Source organism: Diadema antillarum, unplaced genomic scaffold (genome assembly GCF_040938485.1).
Source record: "Diadema antillarum isolate AM-2024a unplaced genomic scaffold, OU_Dant_1.0 scf00000071, whole genome shotgun sequence".
In the NCBI taxonomy this organism is placed as follows: domain Eukaryota; kingdom Metazoa; phylum Echinodermata; class Echinoidea; order Diadematoida; family Diadematidae; genus Diadema; species Diadema antillarum.
Window position 1 is genome coordinate 8683229 of NW_027270960.1, and position 22386 is coordinate 8705614.

The following is a 22386-nucleotide window of genomic DNA, read 5'->3' on the forward strand; positions in this document are numbered from 1 at the left end:
GATCCTCCGATTCTATGGCATGCGCAAAGTTCATACACCTTTCAGCCAGTTACAACCTGTCTTAACATAATGTTATTACAAGCAGTAATGTAATTACTTGCATATTTCAGCCACCCCCTGGCCCTGGTACACGGCGTATTTGCATACACGTATTGTAGGATCACAGTAATTCATTTAACTTGTAGCTTTGTGATAGCTCTTCAGGGATTGTCCAAGCCCTGTCTCTGGATACATTTATGACAAGATTAAGTTTTGTTATGCTTCTCTGAACTTTCATTCTTTCTTTCTCTCACACACACTCACTCATTTGCTATGAAAAGACAATGTTATGCACTTCCAGGCAGTTTGAGTGCACTCTTAGCACTGTTTCGTCTACTCTGAAAGAATCAAACATTTCATGTGCTTTCACGCATTTTGCAAGACCGCCCTCTACTGGCTTCCAGCAGTAAACTGTGTGATAAATTGCAGCGTGATATCAAGGTATAAGGGCTGGCTAATGTCATACTACTGCTTTAATATCCAGTTGTGTATGATGCAAAAAGAAAAGCAACTCATATGTGTTGTTGATAGTCAGTTTGTTTACAAGGAAAATGCTTTATGGCTTTTATAATCAAGCAATGTCTTTTTCTTTTGGAAACCAAGGGTTTTAACCTTGTAATCACAGTCTTCTGGCTGGAGCATTGAATGACAACATAAAAACACTGCATGATTTCACAACATGTGAAGTTCATCTTTATGGCAGTACCCAAAACACATGACAAACGCAAGGATAACAAAAGATTAGTTACGAAGATTGGACAATCTAACTTCCTGATTGACTGAAAAACTAAATGTTGTACACAGTTATCACTTTTATTCCCTTTTGTTTTAAGTAAGTATTAGCATTTTTGTCCACTGAGACATGCAGCCACATCAAACAGGCTTAGTCCAAATCTCTAAGCTCTGTTTTACTTTATATCCATGTGCTCCTTGTGTATCAAGAAACTAGGAGCTCCTGAGTTTATGGTATTTCTAACTTTTCCTTCAATGACATATATTATGAATGCATGTCTCTTGCTTAGAATCTTTATTCAATATCTCACTTCAAAATCTTGATTCGATATCTCGCTTCAGAAATATAAAATAGAAAAGGATATTCCATCACCGGTGACTTTCGACTGGTAATCCTATTCTGTTTCAGTTGTACAACAACAAAAAGCAGAGCAAAACAAAACCAAACACAGCAGTGTGCAACCTGATTTGAAATTCATGAAAGATGCACGTAACAAACAATTATTGGTCAGAGAAACTTAATTTACCAGTTCCTCTCCCTGTATTAAAATTTGATACCTCTTTCTGGGAGATAAATCCATTGAAGTAATAACCCCCCTCCCCCTTAAGATTTCCCACGTGCAAAATTTGTCACAGGCATACTGTATACTACTGCACAGTCCAGCACTGTCGCATTTCTAAATTTGTCTTTGGGAGCCGAGGCACACACTCTCCTAAATAAATGATGGCTGACAGTTATGCTTCATTTTCTCTCGGACATGCTGATTGGACAGATATTGAGTGCAGATTGACCAGTAATGAAAATACCAAAGCTCTCGCCCCCCTGGCACCCTTCTGAATGCAGAGGGAGACGGGCCCAGACCCTGAGAAAGATGAAGAGCTGGGCGAGAGGGAAGATGACCTTTCTCTTTTATCTCTCATTGTCTTCCAGTCCTTTTTATTTGTCTTCATCTCCACTCCATCTTCCTCTTCTCCTCTCCATCCTGAAGTGATGGAAGCCAAGAATCCTGACTATCGCTTGAGACTCTAGAGCAGAAAAGACACTTCCCTCAACTTGGACATTAATGAGCTGTCACGACTCATCAAATGTACTCAACATATTGTGTGATTCGCAGCCACAACAATGAGCATATATCGATGTGAAAAATGAACTCATCTGCTCAAAAGGGTCGAGCGAAACCGACAGAAAGTTGCGACAATTACTAGTTGTACATCGCTGTTGGAAACTAAACTACCAGTAGTGTGCTGTGATGAAAACTTTGAGAGATACACGACTGTACTGCAAACATTGGCTCCATGCATGCAACACCAGCTCAGCTGACGAGGGCATAATGATGCTGAACGAGGCTCAAAATGGCACAGGAGAAATTGTGGCAATAAACACATGTTTTGATATTCAATGCAGACATTTCTTGCTTTCCAGTATCAAAAAGCTACATCTCATGTAGTCCGCCATCCACTCTGTCCACAGACTATGTTATCCATCAGCAGTGCGGTACCTTGAACCCTCCAAGGCTGGGGGATCTCTATCATTAAACATACCACTCATGGTACATATTTCATGTCGGAAGGCAATTTCCGGCCAAATTGTTATGTGGACTCCATTCGCGCGGGCAGGCTTTTGCGTGTTTGGAGGTCAGGCCATGTGCCATTCCCGTTTTTCCCCTCGTCAGCTAATTGATCCTTTGTTTGCTGATCCATGGCCAAGGTGATGGGTGGTGCTGGAGGCGCGTGCAGGGGGGTCCTTGGCGTAGTACCAAGTTTAGCATTACATCATGGCCGTATGTACATCAGTCTGCACCGGTCCATCATCTGTCTATCTTTGTCAATGTCACCTTCAGCTCCCTCTCCTGTTCGGCTGCCATGGCAACGGAGAACGAATGCAGAGGAAACAAACTGTGCAATTGTGAAATCATCACATATTTGCCTTGCTATGATCCTCCAAGCCGGTACTCCTGTCTCTCTGCTGTACCAATCTAAATACATTTACAAACAGGATTCCAGCCCAGCATATCGAAACAGACTGAGAAGCAGAAAGACATTAGTCCCATAATCCTTGTATGGAGGGTGGTAACACCCTTCTACTCCTATATTCTTTTGGTCATCTATACCAGTTCCACATCCACATGAAATATGTCATGGTCCACCTAAATCTTGATCCAGCTACCTGTCCACATATTCCTTCAACCCAGAGCCAATACACAGAGTAAACATCACCCAAATGCTATCATCTAGGCTGATAGACAAGGCTGGAGCAGGACAATGTATGTGTAATGCCGTTTTCTATCAAGGGCATATGCCTGGGAAGACAGTACTGTCGAATGACTTTACAGCTAAATTTAGTTGGAAGAAAACTCCACAAAAATATGCAGCAAAACTTCCCAAATTTTCATTCTTCTCACTCAAAAAAGGATATTATAACATTAAAAAGTTCATTCTTTTCCTTCTTGTTTATGAGGAAGTACTCATCCTATTTTCCAAATTTCTACACAGGCATTTTCTGTGATAGGAGCTTTCACCTTTGTGTGTGTGTGTGTGTGTGTGTGTAAAATATCGTTCTATGCTGGTCTACAATCAGTAAAATAAAGGGTCTCATATGCTTAGCTCTTGCAAGTAACCCACGTTTCCATTTACAAAATGATGCTACAGCTTTCCCTCTCCCCTTTGGCTTAAAGGTTCAGTTTACCTTTGGGAGCAGTGATTTCAAAAATATTCAAGATGTCACATTTGATGCATACAAGCTTGTATGTGCAGGTTTGTTGTATCACAAAACATCCTACCATATAAGGTTTTCGCAAGAAAGCCTGAAATATAAAGAAATATAAGTGTTTTTCTCAATAAACCATAACTGTAGACGGTTTAGTCTGGAAACATTTATATTATAACTATTGGTCACATTTTGTGTATTTAACAACACTAAACATCGATTATATGGATTCAAATTTTTACAGTGGTTGTTTCTATCCCTAACTCACATTTTAGAACTATTTAAAAGCATTATTGCTGGGTTGTTTCATCTGCAAATGGTAAATTATGCCTTTAACCCTTTGCATGCCATATTCCTTTACTATCAATTGGTATGTGTGTGAAGTCTGTACACATGAGACTCACAGGCACAGGAAGGGTTAATGATCAGGGAGCATTGTGAGGATATAGCAAATAGAATGCACGGTGACATGTGCTGTTTGAACTTATCTTCTATGAATAAAATCACCTAACGTATCTTTAACAGAAATACTTAGCTGACAACAAAAACAACAACAAACACATATATACACTTATATGTCGCATGGGAGGTGTGGCTTTCAATATGTACCTGCATAATTATGACTGTTGACAGACAAAAGAGACAAGCTTTTGAATATGTTTGTAATATGCAGGGGCTACAAACACCTGCTGACAAGTGCCTTCAAAGTGCAAGTGACTAAATCATACCATTTGATGCTTTTCATATGCACCATATGATTACGACAAAAATTTACCACAAAAAGACCAAAAAAAAAAAAAAAAAAAAGAGAGAGAGAAGAGATTACTCCAGAGTGTTTAGCAACGGGTGTCATTTTTCCAATGACTGAACATGGACAAATCAATCATACTGTCCCAGAGCATGAGGGGTTGCCAATGACAGAATCACTATCATGGAGTCCAGGGGGGTGGTGGTGGGGGGGGGGGGGGGGGGGCTGTGCTGGGAGACTGAAGCTGCAGCATTCTCATTAGACGGAGCAGCGTCAGCTCCGCGTCTACCCAAGTGTGACAAATGCTCACAAACTCACATTCACCAATGAAAACATTGGCAGTATGATTGAGTAAGCCCAAGTGCTTTTGGCGCGATACATCAAATCATGACATGAGAATTCTGTTCCCCCAATTTGGGTGAATGCCCTTCCCCTAAGTCCTGGCTAGGAGAAGTCATCATGGCACAACATGACTTGTCTTCTTCCATAAAAGACCGGCGGGGGTGAGGGGCGGGAAGGGAACACCCGGTAGGAAGTGAACGAAACAGTGTGCTGCCAACAGAAGGCTGAAACCAGGAGGTAATTCCAAGAGGATGGACTGTGCTGTTCTCATGGCAACGCCATCTGCCGTACAGACACAAGTGACATTCGGCCCTACATATCATTTCTGCTCTTATAATAACAAAAATATAGAGCTCAGCTTCACATAGCCCTGCAACTGTACTGTACATAGAGGATTCTACCACTGCACCAGAGATACCATTGCCAAAGAGTTCGAAAGCTACAAAAGTGTAGATTCTCAACAAAGCTTCATCAATAATTTGCCTTCAGATCTAATTCTCTGTTTGTGCTCATCACAATGATTCTTATATTCATATCATGATATGGTCATGAAACACAAACTTATGATGCATTTTGGGTGCTTGGTTAAGAGGTGCATCGGAGCTACAAGAGAAAAACCCAGCATACTTCCAAGTCGAATTAGTCCGTACAGTACTTGGCAGACTCATAAAATGCTATCAAACAAGTCTGAAATGAGGCTTTGTCGTCGTAATTAATCTTAAATTCTGACGTACAAAAATGTCTGAGGACAGCGTCTGCACGCATCAAATATAATAGCCACACAGATATGCTTGAGATGACTTCCAACTCATTTATCGATAAAAAGCTCCAGACAGTGAGCTTTCAACCCTCTATATCAGCCACTTTTTATTTTGTCTCGTAATCTATTTTTTTCTTCTTTTATTGGGGGAACAATATTTCTTGTACCAAGCTCTCTGGTGAGATACAACTATCTTTGCCACAAATTCTTGGACGCAAGTTGCAAAAAATAAAAGCGGAAGGGATTATAGGCTAATTCAATGCATTATTGGTGCTGAACACTCTATAATGGTTTTCATTTAGAGCACCGCATCAAATATTTAAGGAGTAAAGTGCAGCAAAAGCCTAGTTCATGCCGACAGCTTGGAGGTAGAAGCACGCTCTTGGACGACCTGAGATGACATCAAGCATACAACCTGTCTTCTGCAGCTTCCTAGAATGTAAAGCAAAAGTGCCAGAACTTTGACCCATTAATTTCTATGATGTGTAATAAATTTGTTTCAACAAAATTTTCATTTTTTTTCCTCTCGATGTCCCTGGTGTACACTAAATTGACAGAATGACATGTACACCTTCTGCTCAAATTGATATATTTGTTAATTACAAATATGGAGAAAAAAAAAAGAATCATATTTAAAGGGATGGTACAGTTTTGGTTGAGGTGATGATTCAGCTTTCAACTTTTTGCGAGATACAGTAAGGAACCACTTCAAAATGCGCTGGAACCAACAAAAATCTCATTCAAATCTTGAAACAGCTAGCCAAAGCTTCTATTGAGCATGTGTGGTGAGTTCACCCAACCTCTGCTGTAATATTCAGGCTTAATATGGTGTGACATCACTCGCTAGGGCAATACTCACAAAGTAACAACCAAAGCCTGAAGCTGCTTCATTACGGACACTGGAGTGTGATCAGCAGGGTCTCATTTGTAACAGTTAGGCATATGTTGATATCAAACAGTGCTACTACTGTACAGAGAACAGACTAAATCTCTGACTTCTACATTAATTTGTTGCAATGCTGTACTAGTGACATACAACCACAAATGTCCAGTATTGCATTAATATGCCAGAGCAGCCTCGCAGTAAAGCTGTTTCAACAAACCCGTCTTAATGAAACAAAGAATACAGGGGTCCCTATCATGGTGTGGATGTATAAAATCCCAAACGCACCTGCTCTCCAACACATTTCCCTGACATACTCCACACTGACCTCTTCCAGACCACAGGAAGTACAGGAAAGAGGCAAGTGATTGGTGCTGAAAATCAAATCTATTATTCAGTAGGAAAACAAATAGGCCTGATCCTTGAAAGCACCAGCAAAGGGGGTGACACATATACCTCACAGGAAACTACAAACAATACTTCCACAGCCTCAGCCATCTCCTAACTTCTAAATCTTCATATATATCCCCTCCCCATGCCAGCAAGTTCATGGCTGTATAAATCTGTCTTCATCACAGTAAATGTCAATTTACTTCTCCCTCCCTATGACCAAAGAATAAAGAACATGACCAGTGAAAATATCTATGTCTCCTCAAGGACTGCTGGGCACATTTTCTAGATGCTGCACCCTTGTCAAGATAAACTGTCCAAATTGTTGAAGTACATCAGCCCACGACAGAGACTTTACTCTGCAGAGGCCTTGTTATGTGGTTTAGGTTCATATCCCATCACATTGAGTGCATATTGTGATGGGACAAGAAAGACAGGTCCATCTCCTACAGGGTCTTTGCCCACTTGATTTTACATTCCTACATTAAAGGGGAATTAACCCCAAACATACATGTGGATTGAGTGAATGCAGCAATATTAGTAGAACACATCAGTGAAAGTTTGAGGAATATCTGACAATCTGTTGAAAAGTTATGAATTTTTGAAATTTAATGAGACCACTGGATCAGAAGACTACTACAGATCATGACATCAGATATGGACTATGATGATATACAGAAAGTATAAAGAAAATTCCACAAAATGTAATTTCATATGAAAAGTACACATTCCCTGAACTTGTTACTGACATATATCAAGGGTAATATTATTCCCCCTGCTTTCTGAAAGAGGTAAGTCTACTGCTCTTTCATTATGCTACAATAGTGAAAAAATGTTTAATTTTCTTTATATTTTCTTTTTATGGTAGTCCATATGTGATGTCACAATCCTAAGTAGACTTCTGATCCAGCAGTCTCGTTACCAAAACTTAAAAAGTTCATAACTTTTGAACGGATTGTCCGATTTTCTTCAGACTTTTACTGATGTGTTCTACTAATATTGCTCCATCCACTCAATCAACATGTATTTTGGGGATTAATTCCCCTTTAACTTAAGGTTTCTCCTCAATTTCTCTACCAAAATGGAAGTAGCCATTCAGCAACATTGTTTACCATTTGCAGCTGAAACAAAGACCCAGCATTAGTGCTTAAAAATAGTTCTAAATTGTGAGTTAAGGATAGAAACAACCAATGTAGAAATGTTTAATAGTCCGTATAATCAATGTTCAGTATTGTTAAATATTTACAAAATGTGAACAATCTTATGATACAACTGACCTACACATATGCATCAAATGTGATAACTCAAACATTTTTAAAATCACTGCTCCCAATCGTAAACAATACCTTGATGTATGCAGATTGTATGCGACTGAAGATGATACATTCTATGCTCAAAGGGAATGACATCTTCATTCTGGGTAGGGGAAGAGCCTGTTTCCAAGGTTATGCTATAGGTATTTTATATCATATATCGTCGGCCTTATGCCAAAAGGGCCTTAAAGAACTTCCCCTGTTATGCCAAAAGGGCACTTACAGTGTACAAAGTATATAGCGTTAAAGGGGATAGCTAGTAACTGATCAGTGGGAATCAGTGGGAATGCTGGGGGATGATTGTTCCAATCCTTGTGGGATTCATTTAAGAGTACATTATATATCTATTGTTGTGTGAAAATTATTTGCTTCAGAATGGTCTCATATTCAAGTTAATGTTAACAGGTCGTTAACGATTGCCCCGTCACTGTACAGGCATGCTAACCTGGAAACATAAAAGTGCACATTACTTGAATATGAGACCATTCTGAAGCAAATAATTTTCACACAACAATAGATATATAATGTACTCTTAAATGAATCCCACAAGGATTGGAACAATCATCCCCCAGCATTCCCACTGATTCCCACTGATCAGTTACTAGCCATCCCCTTTAAGGGCCTTTTGGCATAACAGTGGAAGTGGTTTAAGGCCCTTTTGGCATAAGACCGACGATATATATATTTTCCTCGGTTGAGAAGCAAAAACCATCAACTCCTGTGTGTGAATGCAGCTAATCATACCCACTTGCCCAATCAGGTATGTAGGGAAACAGTTCCTGGAGCTAAACTGGGGGTGGGGGGGGGGGGGGCATTCTTGTACCCATGGATCGGGTTGATCAAAACACAACTAAAACATATTACAGAGTGATATTAACTTGTTGCTCTATCATCAAATATGGAAACCTGTATTTCAAGCAAATATTTCCTGCACAATCAAATCACATTTTTTATTACACATTATCTCAAGTAATTCTTCTTCACTACAGGCATTATCTTTCCAGCTTGTGATGACGTGAGAATGAATGCCTTTCATATTTATCTTTTTTTTTTTTTGACTGATGTCAAAGCAAACTCAGGAGTTACAGTACAACCTCTGGCCCCAATGTAGGTACATGTATATGTGACCCGCTACAACAAAAAGGTCCTAAAGTCGCGCACGGTCGAAGCCGTGAAAATCGAGTTTGAAGTCAGAGCATTAAAATTGGTCAAAACTTACGATTTTCTGATTTTGATATATTATTGGAGTCTAACATGTCTTCTATCATATTCTGTCAAAAGTTTGAAGCAAAATGATCAAAGGAAAGACCACAAAATGGCGTTTTTCTGAGCCATGTTTTTTGGCATTTCAACGAAGCAGAAACTGGTTCGAAAATTTGGATTGAGCGCCACAGATAGGTTCCGCCCCTAACAACGACCAGAGTGATCTCATTGGTCAGTTTGCTGCTTGCTGCTAACCGAAGCGTGAAGCTCGCACACTGCCCAGTCGACTGGTGCGTGTGGGCGATGCTCAGCCGCTTCTCACATGCTGGTCACTGATTGGTTGGTGAGGAGACCGCCAACGCTGATGTGCTTGAATGAACTCTTCGGGGGTTGCTAGGGCTTACCTTCTATTGTCCAGAGGTGAAAACTGACTTGCGTGTCCCTTGATCGCGATTGCGTCGAAAGGAAGACTTTTAGGGGGCTTTTCTCGAAACAGTGATTTTCCAGACGTCTCAACATGCTCTCTTTTAAACATCGATATCACCGCAGCCGATTATTTTTATAAAATGTGTTATATATCAATTTAAAGCAGAAAGATTAGGGAATTATATCATGCGATTTTCAAATAATCGACCTTGCCCAACTTCAGGATCATTTTGTTGTAGCGGGTCACATATTACCTTTTAAGTATCTATCTGCTTGCCACATATGTAGATTAGCTGTGAAGCTTCCTAAAACTCTCTGTTGAATGTGAGATAAAGGTGTCACTCCTGGTCCAACAGCCACATTCACACACGGGAGTCATTATTTTTCTTTGTCACAATGTGAAAATTGATTTTAGTTACCATCATTCACACAGCAGCCCTCCCCCCCCCCCAAAAAAAAAAAAAAAAAAAATCAACAACCAAAAACCAAAAATTATTCTGATGCAAATGAAGTGCTTTGAATCTCTAGACTACACATGCCTAAACAATGACCGGAGCATGATCCTGGGCACCCCAGTTTGTGGACTTTCCAGATGGCCAGTTGCATTATGGTATTTCAAAACAAAATTGATGGTCTTCAAGTGCTGTTCACACATGTCACACAGGGCAAATTATCGTGAGAGTCCCCCCTCCACCCCCCCCCCCAAAAAAAAGAGAAAATCAATCTGGACTGATTTTTTGATTGACGGCAATAATTAACAATTTTAGTTTGTGTCTACACAAAATAATGAAAGGTTTTCACACTGCTTTGTTAAAAATTGGTTTTCAGAAATCATGAATTTCGGATGTGTATGAACAGGCCTTCTGATGACATCATCAGGTCTTACTCTGAGGGAGCACTACTTCACACACAAACAAACACACACACAAACACACACCCACACAGACACACACACATATATATATAATAGTAATGGGTCTGGGTCAAAGTACCTTGCTGCCCTGGTCCATTAGAATCGATTGAAAAGTAATCAAACGTTAGGCTTTAGTGGCCATGCAGTTGCCACTATCTATTCACTGGTGGTTTCTTGCACTTCTGATGACACACATTAAAGCTGATCTTCTCCATAAAACCATCTTGATGTACGGACTCTACTTGTTCATTTGATGCATTTTTAAAGTCAAGCAAACTATGAAGTAAAAGGTTGCATATCAAATAATACCAGAGAATCTGAATGTGCATCTGTGTTGTAACACAGTCCACATACAAGTGTAGCAGTAAATACATTTTAGACAATCTTCTGCAAAGGAATATTTTGATAGTAACATGACACAATCAACTCTGGTATCTACATTGGATACATGTCTATGACCTGCACATCAAATGCCAACACATGTTTTGTATCACTGCAATATTATCAGATTCCAGGTGCCAGTTAAACATCCATTTTCATTAATTTGTCAGTCTCATAAAAATCTTATTGTGGGATGCTAATTATCATCCTCCTAATATGTCAAATTCCTCTTTAAGTATTAAGATATACAAAAGAAAGCCTTAATAAGCCCCTCAAAATAAGTTCTGCAATTAAAGTTTGATAGATCATATTTCTCTTATCCCGTCATTATCCTTATTAAATATGACATCATAAGAATGCCTAATTAATTATCTTTAAGATGACACCTCACTTGCTATGATTGGGTGTTCTTGGAATGTGCAAAAGAGCTGAGTATGGGGACAGATCAAAAGTGAAAAGTCGCAACAATTCTGCTGTTGATAATGGACAGTTTTGATAAAAAAAGGTCACTGGAATAAGCAATGCCGAAATGAGAGCACTTTCAAAAACGCCCATTTCCTAAACATCAGATGACTGTTTGGTCAACCTTTATGTTTGATTTTAATCTGCAGATACCACTGCAGTTTGTAATTTATGGATGAAGCCTGGAATCTAATAATAATCTCACAATGCATTCTTTTCAAGCACATTCCTGCCATGAAACGACAAAGCAAATGGGAATTATACTGTTTGACATAACACGTTCGCTCCTTTTTGCAACATTTCACATTTGACCTTTCCTCATACTCAATCATACTGTGCATTCCAGGAATGCATAATGTAAACAAGTGAGTTGTCGTTGTAAAGAAAATTAATCAGGCATTCTTATGATGTCACATTTGAATGAAATGATGTAGTTTTAAGAGAAACATGATACATCAAATTGGAGTTGCAGGACTTTTTTGAGGAGTTTAGAATACTGCTTGACTTTCATTGTGAGTGATGAATGCTTCTAATAGATTCTGTTCTGTGTGCTCATTAGTACAGTGCTTCACACACTGAGAAATCATAGAATTTTTAATATCCCTTTGACAGAGATGCCATCATCTAAAATAACACCGAACAATAAGCCAATAACTTGGACACACCTCCACACGCACCACCACAAAGTGTGACTCGCGCAAAATGAGCGACGAACGGGAGACAGATGGCCGTCATAGAAAGAATCTGTTATTACTCGATGGTCATCTCTCTCTCTCTTAATAGGGCCAAACTTAATTACTGTTGTGACGCTTCACTCCTGAAAATGATTGGTTACTGACAAAAGGCATCTGCTGATTTGCCCCCTTGGACACTATCTTTTTTTCTTCACTCTACCATGACACAACTCCTAATTTAATGGGCCTAACTAATTAGCGCAAGGTGCTACTAGTGCCCTGCCCTTTCTACGGTTCACACCATAGCCCATTCCTCACCTCCAATCACTTACGGAGATAAATGTCACTCATACTCAATTGATGCTGAAATCACTTGCATATTATGTCATCTATTTGTGTCATGCCACAGAGTGAGAAGCTCGAGATCTTCTTTAAAGGAAAAGTCCACCTTAATATACATGTGGATTGAGTGGTTGCAGCAATGTTAGTAGAACACATCAGTGAAAGTTTGGGGAAAATCGGACAATCCGTTCAAAAGTTATGAAATTTTAAAGTATCTGCGCAGTCACTGCTGGATGAGAAGACTACTACAGTGTATGATGTCACATGTGTAGAATGATATGAGGAAAATATAAAGAGAATTTTACAAAATTTTACTTTTTGCAAAAAAGTGCACATTTCCTCGACTTGTCACCGACGTATGTTAAGGTAATATTATTCCCCCTGCCTTCTGAAAAGAAGCAAGTCAAGTGTTCTTTTATTATGTGAGAAAAGTGAAAATAAATTGATTTTTCTTTATATTTTAATTATGTTGTTGTACACATGTGATATCATACACTGTACTAGTCTTCTCATCCAGGAAGGACTGCACAAAAACTTTAAAAATTCATAACTTTTGAACGGACTGTCCGTTTTTCTTCAAACTCTCACTGATATGTTCTACCAATATTGCTGCGTTCACTCAATCCACATGTCTATGAAGGTGGACTTGTCCTTTAAAAATCTTCATCATATCATGTGACACGGCATCCCCTTTTTTCATCGATGCACAGCATTTTTTGCTATAATCTTGACACAGTTTGTCCTTTCCTCTGCAATTCTGTTGCATTTACTGGCTGAAACCCTAGACTAGGCCACGGTGCCAGATGAAGGTATTGTGCTGAGTTTCTCCCGTGTGAACGGGATGCCACTCTTGTGATAGGGTCTATAGGCAGGTGTGACATACAGCTCATCATTACACACCGTAAAGAGCCCTGCCTGTTCATTCTCCCCTCATCAACAATCAAGGTCAGCTGACAATGCAGTTATCAAAACGTAAACGAGAGTCAAAATTTGTGACCGGACCCTCGCGCACAAGAACAAAGTGCATTCGTATCTATTCAGACCTCGGACCTCTGTGGCCCCAATATCCTTCCTTCAACTTTTCCCTCCTGACCTTGACAATCAAATAAACCAGAATTTAGCTTCATCTCTGAATGAGTACATTAATTCCCTCTCTCTCTTTCTGTCTCCCTCTTTCACTAAATTTATCACGATCATTTTTTCTATACATTTTTTTTTCTCTTCAATTTTTGCATTATAACAACCTGGTTCATATACCTGTAATTATACTCAAAATAGTCTACATTGCACTGTATTCCCTGCTGATGTGCTCACCACAAATACACATTTTCCTTTTTTACATACGTTAGCGTGATTGGTGATACTGATTTCTGTCTGCCCTTTGCAAATCGTAAGCTTTTTCCTCTACTCTCCCTTTATTCTATATGCTCATATACAATGATTCAATCTTTCAACTACAGTCAAACCTGTGTATAGCGACCACCTGCCATTTGCGGCCACTCAACACAATTCCCCCAAGAGAAAAGCCATGTTAATGACCCTGTCTATGGTGGCCACTATCTACAATGGCCACTTTTTCCGTCTCCCCATAGACAGGTTTGACTGTATATTTCGAAGTTGTACATGGTATGTATCGCTTCAACTGGTGAACTGGCAATGCAGGTTGAATGAAAGCTCTACATGTAGATGTGATTTTGGTGATTTTGTTGTTGTTGTTGATATTTCATCTAAAGTGAATATCCATAAAGAGTTTTAACCAGATGACTTCTTTCTTTCTTTCTTTTTTACACACAGCTTAAGCATCAACATTTTGCCAAAGTTAAAGGAACTTGCATGATTATGTTACTTATTATTGTAGTATGTCATATTATACATAGCATTATCACTGTCATCAAGATTATCAAGGTTATCATCACTTATGCATTCATAATCATCATCACTTTCAAAAATATCATTACAATCACACTGACATATTATATGGAAAATACACTGTATTTCGTTGAAAAGTGATTTGTGTAACACTAAGACAAACCTGAGCTCAAGATAATTTATGTCATTATGTCTACTGCATGAAAACTGGACACAAAGATGACCCAATGATGTCTAGCATGCGATACATATTGTCTTACATTTGTAGGAGGAGCAATGTAAGATGACAAAGAAATCTTGAATCATTAAACTGCATTATCATGTATCTTTCCCAATTTCGGCAAATATGGCGAATGTGATTGCTGATTATCTGTGGGGTATCAGTTTTCAGTTTTTTGATCGGATAGCAACTATGACTGCGACTGTTGCTAATCAATAGGGTATCACTTTTCTGTTCCTTGATCAATAAAGAGATATTGCCAAACGCCACCCTCTACGTTTCAATTCCATAGAATCCCATTGTATTTTGTTCTCCTCATCTGCCTGTCACCGTCTCCTATACGATTTCTGTCTCATTCAATGCGTCCCTTTCCATTCTCTCCATTTCCCCCCATCTTTCCTCCAAGCCTGGTCTCTGGATGGAGGTATACTGGGATACTCACCGTCTTTTGACATCCCAACACCCAGGCATTTCTTCCATCGGCAGAGTTGACATTGGTTTCTCGTGTAGAGTGAGATTTCACACTGGCCGTTGTTTGAACATGTGTATGATTCATGCTGGTTGAGACTTCGCCTAAAGAAGCCCTGCCAATCAGAAGAGGACAAACAAGAATGGGGGGAGAAATGATTAGCGTCTTACGGCAAATACGCAGGGTTAACAGCGTGGCCGTGCCTCCATGAAGCGGCCCGGCAATCCCTGTAACACAGAGTATAACTTAATGCTAGACTGCATCACTCTCGGTAATGGGCAGTGGAGTTTACCTCGTAAGAGCATTTTTTTTATATGACACAGGGAGGTTTTAGGCCCCTCCTGCTCGAGGATCTTCTTTGTATTTGATTTCATCAAACACTCCCGAGTGAACTGACTTCTCATCGCATTTTCTTCACTACCCGTCTACCGCCTGACAAGCAGGGGTTGCGTGTGCACAGCTATGAGGAACCGAGCATACTCTTCAAAAGAGTTCGATTGCATGCAGACTTTGCTTGTCAGTGAAGAATGTTGTAAAATCAGGGCGAAAACTAAGAGACTATTTGTCGTTTTGAGCAGAACTGGACAAAGCTTACCACACACACGGAGAGAGTCTTGGAATGAATACAGTGACAGATAAAAAACAGATTCATGAAAATTAATGAAAAGTGACACAATCTTGTGACCAGTATATATGTATTATGTAATCTTACATGGTGTGATATGAGCAATTCGACATAGCTGCAATGTTGATAAGACTGTGAAATCACTTTGCAGAATCTCCCTACTCTAATTTCTATATTTTAAGAAATCTTCAAGACTGCTAAATACATGTGCAAAGAACAGGTGAGCATACATCAACTAAGACCCCGTTTACAGTGCAGGGCTGGGCCGAGCCCAGCCTCAATTGCAGAACTCAGCCCTGCAGTTCTGTGTGTTAACAGTGGCGGGCTCGGCCCGGGCTTTTAATTCAAACCTTTCAATATTTTGTCGTAGTGGCACTCTGCTTGTAAACAAATGATTATTTGGGAGCGCGCCAGTTGCAATTTGGTACCGCATTTGGCCCAGTTTGCGTTTACAGTGGGAAAAGGCAAGGCCAAAAGAAATGCGCGGCCGTTTTTGGTATCGCACTTGGCCTTTTGAACGTTTACAGTGAAAGGAAGGCTGGGATGAGCCCAGCCTTTTCACTCAATGTAAATGGGGTCTATGACTAAGGGAGTTTTATTCCTTCATACGAAGTCCAGAAACAATGTTTTTTCTTGCCTCTTCAGTATTGAGTTCAACACCAGTACTGTGACCAGCAAGTGGATGATGCTTAGCCATTCCAATACTGATTTTCATGAAATTAACTTTGAATTCCTCCTACAATGGTATGCTCTGCACTATTTCATAAGTGGTTTCTTGGTATCTTGCAAAAAATTAAAAGCCCAATCCTCATCTCCCTCAATACTATATCATCCCTTTAAAGGTAGGCCCATCCTGTATATTCACAATATATCTTTCTTCTTATCTGCCTAATTTTGCTACAGACTCCATCAATCAGTTACTAATATACTGCTGAGTCTATATTCACCATTGCTACCTCATTAAGATAACTTCAAATATAAACTTTGACCACATAAACATACAGCAGTGTGAGGGGGAAAAAAAAAGAGTTCGGCACTGCCTTGGTCAATGTGACCGCAGTGTCTCTTACATAACATTCGACACTAATTTGTACATTAACAGTCACTGGCTTCACACTTTCCTCGAAGATCAAATTCTTCAAACTCTCTGCTTATACTGACATTGGAGACACTCTACTCTCAAGGTCAGGAATAAGTTGATTGCTTCTGTGTGGATTTTCTTTCTCTTTAATACAGTTTCACACGTGATCACAAAACAGAGGCATTATTTTTCATGGGCAGCCAGTAAACAATGTGAGTAGTTGGCAGCCTAGGAGGTTTAACTCTGTCCTTGAGGAACCTGGCCTTAGGAGAATACTATTCTTAATGCAGGAACTTGACATCAATAACCTTCATTCAGATACTAAACACTGCGAACACATACACACTTCAAGGACGATATCAACAACAACCACAGGCTTAAAATTCCGTTACGAAATTGTCCTGCTCATGAACTTTGACATCCTTTTCACTCTCTACACATGGATTGAGGGAGTTGATACCTTGATCTGGTAGGATCTATGGACCTTAATCAGGGGATAATCCTACTCTTACCTTCCAGGGATTTGACAGTGAGTTGTAGTAGGGGGATATTTGCCATCTATTTTAGATGCCTGTTCCATTTGTCATGCACCAATTTGATTTTCCACTTATTCACACACCCACTTGTCGGGTCCGATGCATATTTACGTACCGGAAACTGAATTATTCCTGTCATGCAGCAGTGTTGGCAAAATATGAAAAATGCACAGCCATAAATACACTTGCAGAGAGATGATTAATGTCCGAGCCAAGACACATATTTAAAAAGCTTTGATTTCTGAAACGAAGATAAATTCTGCAACATCCATAATACATGGATCCAACAGGAAAGGGCACTGTTGCATTTTGTTTGGCACAGAATAAGTTTGCCATAATGCTAAGAAGCACAAACATGTTACAGAAAAAAAAAAAATGAGTGAGGGTCATGACGACTTCAAACCAAAGGCTTGGAGATACACTATCAAAATATATTAAACATGGCTCGAGAGACACAACACAGTCCCACGAGAAAGCATTGTTTAACTCTGAAAAGCTTGATGACCAAAATAGAATGAGGAGGGTATACACCTGTCCTTTCCAAGCTGGATCTACAATACTTCATGTAGAAAAATAACATGTATGTGATTTAGACGTGCATTCAATATCACAACATTGGAGCTCTGGATATCGTGCCAAGGAAATGTTCTGATGAACAGGTGTACATCGATCTGAGACATTACTGATGATTACATCAGAAAGCGATGTCTTTGCAACCACTTTGCACCACACTGATATTTGTGACAGATTATTAGCAGTAAGGTGGCATGACATTGTGAATCAATAGCTATATTGAACCATATACCTTATAAGAGACAGGTTGATTAGTGTATGTGACCTATGCCCCCTGCCCTTACTCCCCCATCCAATAAAGTTTCTCGATTCATTCCAATCTAATCTGGTGAGAGCCGGACCCCCATAATGGCTGCAACTTTGTGGCTGCGGAGAGAGGCACACTCAAGTGAAATACTCATTACCGCAAATAATGTATTACTTGAGCTAATGTCTCCCTCTGGAGCTGGGTATCAAAGCCCGGCTGAGGCGTATCTGTTTGGTGCAACACACAAACATGTATGTCAAGGACCCTCTTCCGTGGAGAGGGAAGTTCAAGGATTTTCATTTCTTTCAATTTACGATTCCAACTCCTTTCTGTTTTTTTCCCCCGGACAGCGAGACGGTTTGGAGAGGGGAGTAATTGACAGGGGGTTGGAGAGATTAGCAAATCTAAGAGGAGGAGGAGGAGGGGGGCAAAATGAGATTTATTGATGAGAGGGAAATGGAAGGCACACTTTGATTTTAGGTGAAAGGGAATGGAGTGGGCCACTTCAATGTTACTGCATCTGAAACGGGATAGGAGCTTCTGCCTCCTGTGTTTGATGGGACGCGTCGCCATGCGCGGCCCCAAAACTCCCTGCTGTCATTCAAGTTCACCCCTCTGACCCCACACAAACTGCGAACCTGTCGGCCAGCGGAATGCATTTGAATATTTTATGCGCCTTTTGACAAGCCAAAAAGCAAAGGGGCCCCCAAACATTACTCCATATTGGTCAGCAGTCTAACAACACTAGTGCATCAGGAATAGCATCTCTGTTCTTACAATTGTACATCACACATGGTAATTAGCTTTCATAAATATGAAGAGGTAAACTTATCACATTCAAATGATACTCTAAAACCCTCTTAACGATAACATTAAATTCTCTGAATAAAGTGACCCTCTTTTGTGAAATTTCCCCACTTGGTTACAGAAAAGGTAAAGGAATTTCCATGGATCAGTCTGTCGTTACTCATGCTTAATTAAACATTATGATACACTCATGATGGACAATTTGCTTCTCTCAGAAATATCATTAACAGCAAGATACATATATTACCAACGCATATGACTTTTTCAAACTAGATGGTCTTGACACAACAAGTATTTACTCTCACATGCATATTTAATACAAAAAGCAATATCATTCCAATGCCTGAGAATTTCTGACATGTTTATAAAATCTTGGCATCAATAAGTATCATTCACTTCCAAGTTGAACGACTGTCCCAGGCAAAACTGCCAGCGGACTATCACACAACATTTATGTAATCTGCACATCTGTAGGTCTGGCCAACAAGCTCATCCTTCATGTTTTTACTGATTAATCATTATTGTCATCAGCATCATCATCAACAACATAATCTTCATCATAAATTCATCATCATCACCATCATCATCTTCATTATCATCACCAACACTACCATCATCATCACTGTTATCATTGCCATCATCATCATCTCCATCATCTTCATTATCATCATCATCATCACCACCACCACCACCACCATCATCATCGTCGTCATCACCACAACCATCACCATCATCATTATCAACATCATCATCATCATCATCTCCTCATAATGTAAGAGGCCATCTGGTTCTCAGTCGACAATGTTCCACTCAAAACTTCAAGCATGCATGATGATGAGACCATCATCATCACCACACCACCACCACCACCACCACCATCATCATCATCATCATCATCGTCGTCATCACCACAACCATTACCATCATCATCAACATCATCATCATCACCATCATCATCTCCTCATAATGTAAGGGGCCCATCTGGTTCTCAGTCGACAATGTTCTACTCAAAACTTAAAGCATGATGATCATGAGACCATCATCATCAACACCACCACCACGACAACCTCTGCCCTTGTGAGCAAAATGATATAATCCTCTCTCTCTCAACAGTTTTCACACGGAGTCAACTCTAACGATACAGGCATATCCATAGTGTCACACATTGTATAAAAAAAAACACACAAAATTTAAAAATCTGTGACTTCTTCAGTCAAAATCATGCGATAAACGCTCATCCCGACAGATGAGCATCGAGATTTCCTTTTATTCAGACCTACCATGCACCAGCCTAATTCCCCTGGGATGGAAGAAAAACATATTCAGGAAACTGGGTTTAAAACTAAGTTACCTTCATCCCAAGTGCTCAATCATGACCTTGTAATTTTGAAGTTACCAGGCTGTTTAGATTGTTGATAAAATTCGCTGAATATGAGCAAAGCTCAAAGGATAGAAGTTTGGAGGTCATCATCGATCCATGATAATCCTATTGGGTGAGTCACAGTCTTGAGGAGAATTATTTGCATCCAAATATCATCTTCCATGATTTGACATATTACTCTCCAGTTCCAGTTGCAACTTTTTTGTTTTTCAGACACATAAAACTTTGTTAAATTGATAAGTTGCCATACAGCCACTTTGATAACGAAGTTTGTTCAAAGGGATAGTATCGTATTGGTAGAGATGAGGATTGGACTTTTAACTTTTTCCAAGATACCAAGAAGCCTCTTATGAAATAGTACAAAGCATACCATTCTGAGAGGAATTCAAAATTGATTTGATGAAAATTGGTTTTGGAATAACTGAGATATCCAAAAACAAAGTAAAACAAAGTGATCCTAATATAAGGTCCCACCTTTTATCAGGATCACTCTGTTTTGGATGTCTCAGCCATTTCAAAACCAATTTTCATCAAATAAACATTGAATTCCTCTTGGAATTACATATTCTTTCATATTCACAAGAGGTTTCTCATTTTCTCACCAAAAAATATCGGAAACCTGAAGTTAGGTCTCAACCAAAACTATATGATCCCTTTAAGTTTGGTGACAATTTTATTTATTTGTTTATTTTTTTGCTTGGCAGCCTTTTACCTTTAAATCAGTGTTCCTTCTCACAATCATAATAAAAATTAATTGGTAACATACACTGTAAATCAATTCTGATAGTACAGTCACTCCCCATAGCTGATAATGGGAGTATACATTAGTATTTGCTTGTGAGGATATCGAATGAACGACATACATAAAACTATGCAAGTTTCTTTATTTCATCTTCTGGCATTGAAGTGCATGCATACACTAGATTGACAACATGACTAGTAACCTGTTGAGGACAGGCTGATTTTGCTATCTAGCACACATTTCCCATAGACACCTGCCTGATAATGCTCGGGACTAGTCTTCAACAGGTTAAACATGTTTTATTTAATGGACAACCAAGTGATGGGCTGTTTGTCAAATACTGATAATACTTGTAATTTCAAATCTACTGCAACATCTGTTTTTATCTCTTTCACAATCGTTGCCATCTGAAAATACTTGATACATACATGTCAAAAAGTTTTGATCTAGCCAGATAAGCTAATCTGATGGCATTGCTGTAAGTGGCTGATTGATAGACAAAAAGCACATCAACTCACTTCTGGCATAGAATTAAAGTTTCCGAATGACTTCGTTCAGGGATATAACGCAAAGTTGTTTGGATTTTGGGGTTAGAAATGCAATTTTGAATGGTTAAAAAAAAGTGTGATCTCAAATGCATTTGAGCCAGAAAAGCGTTTCGGCAGAGGTGATAAACGCAATGTCGTTCTGAAAGGCGTTTATAGCTTGGATCTACCCTTGCCAACTATATGACCTCAGTTCCTCGGGTCAAACAGTGCAATGGAGCTGCCTTCCTTTCCACTTGCGATTGAGTTGATGGACGCAACCAACAACTCAAGGAACGATCTGAAAGGCCTTTGCAAACACGTTTTGATACTGGGTATTGAAATGTGTTTCAAACATGGGAAAGATGATAAATGCAGCTTAACTTGCCACAAACAAGTGATGAGGGTCAATCACAAGAGCTCTTCCATTTTGCATCCTAATCTCTGGATCATTAAACACCACCTTGGCAGGGAATGACCCCCAATGTCTTTAGAGTCCTCCCATCTCCTCCTCCCCCATCTCCCCCCCCCCCCTCCTCCTCCTCCTCCTCAATTCCCTTCTACTCTGTCTTCCTATACCAGAGCTGATAGCCAAACATATGCATGCAATTTCAATCTCACCCTCGTGAGCTTTGTGCTCTGAATAATTGAATGGTTAGCAGCACTATGATAGATTGACAAGGTCCGAGAAATGATTCACCATCTTCCATACACACCCACTGGTGCCACATGGCTTCCCCTTGCACTTCCAATGTCATATAACAGCCGGCCGGTCGAGGGAGAGGGAAACTTATTTTGTTAAAGACAATCTTGATCCCCCTCACGCTGTATGACAAGTTCATGAAATATGCATGCTACACGAGTAATGACAATGAAGGAAAGCCTTTCCATGGCTTGTTTTAGAGCCAGAAGGTCACTGCCTTTGGGAAACTACAAATTAGGTGGTGTAAAAGGGGAGGGTTCCGAGGTGGCATCTCAATATTATGTGAGCGCAATT

At 39.7% G+C, this 22386-nt stretch overlaps 1 pseudogene; it reads right to left on the minus strand.

Moving 5' to 3' along the window:
• Positions 1 to 22386, minus strand: part of LOC139717033 (uncharacterized) — a 350657-nt pseudogene that overhangs the window by 8727 nt on the left and 319544 nt on the right.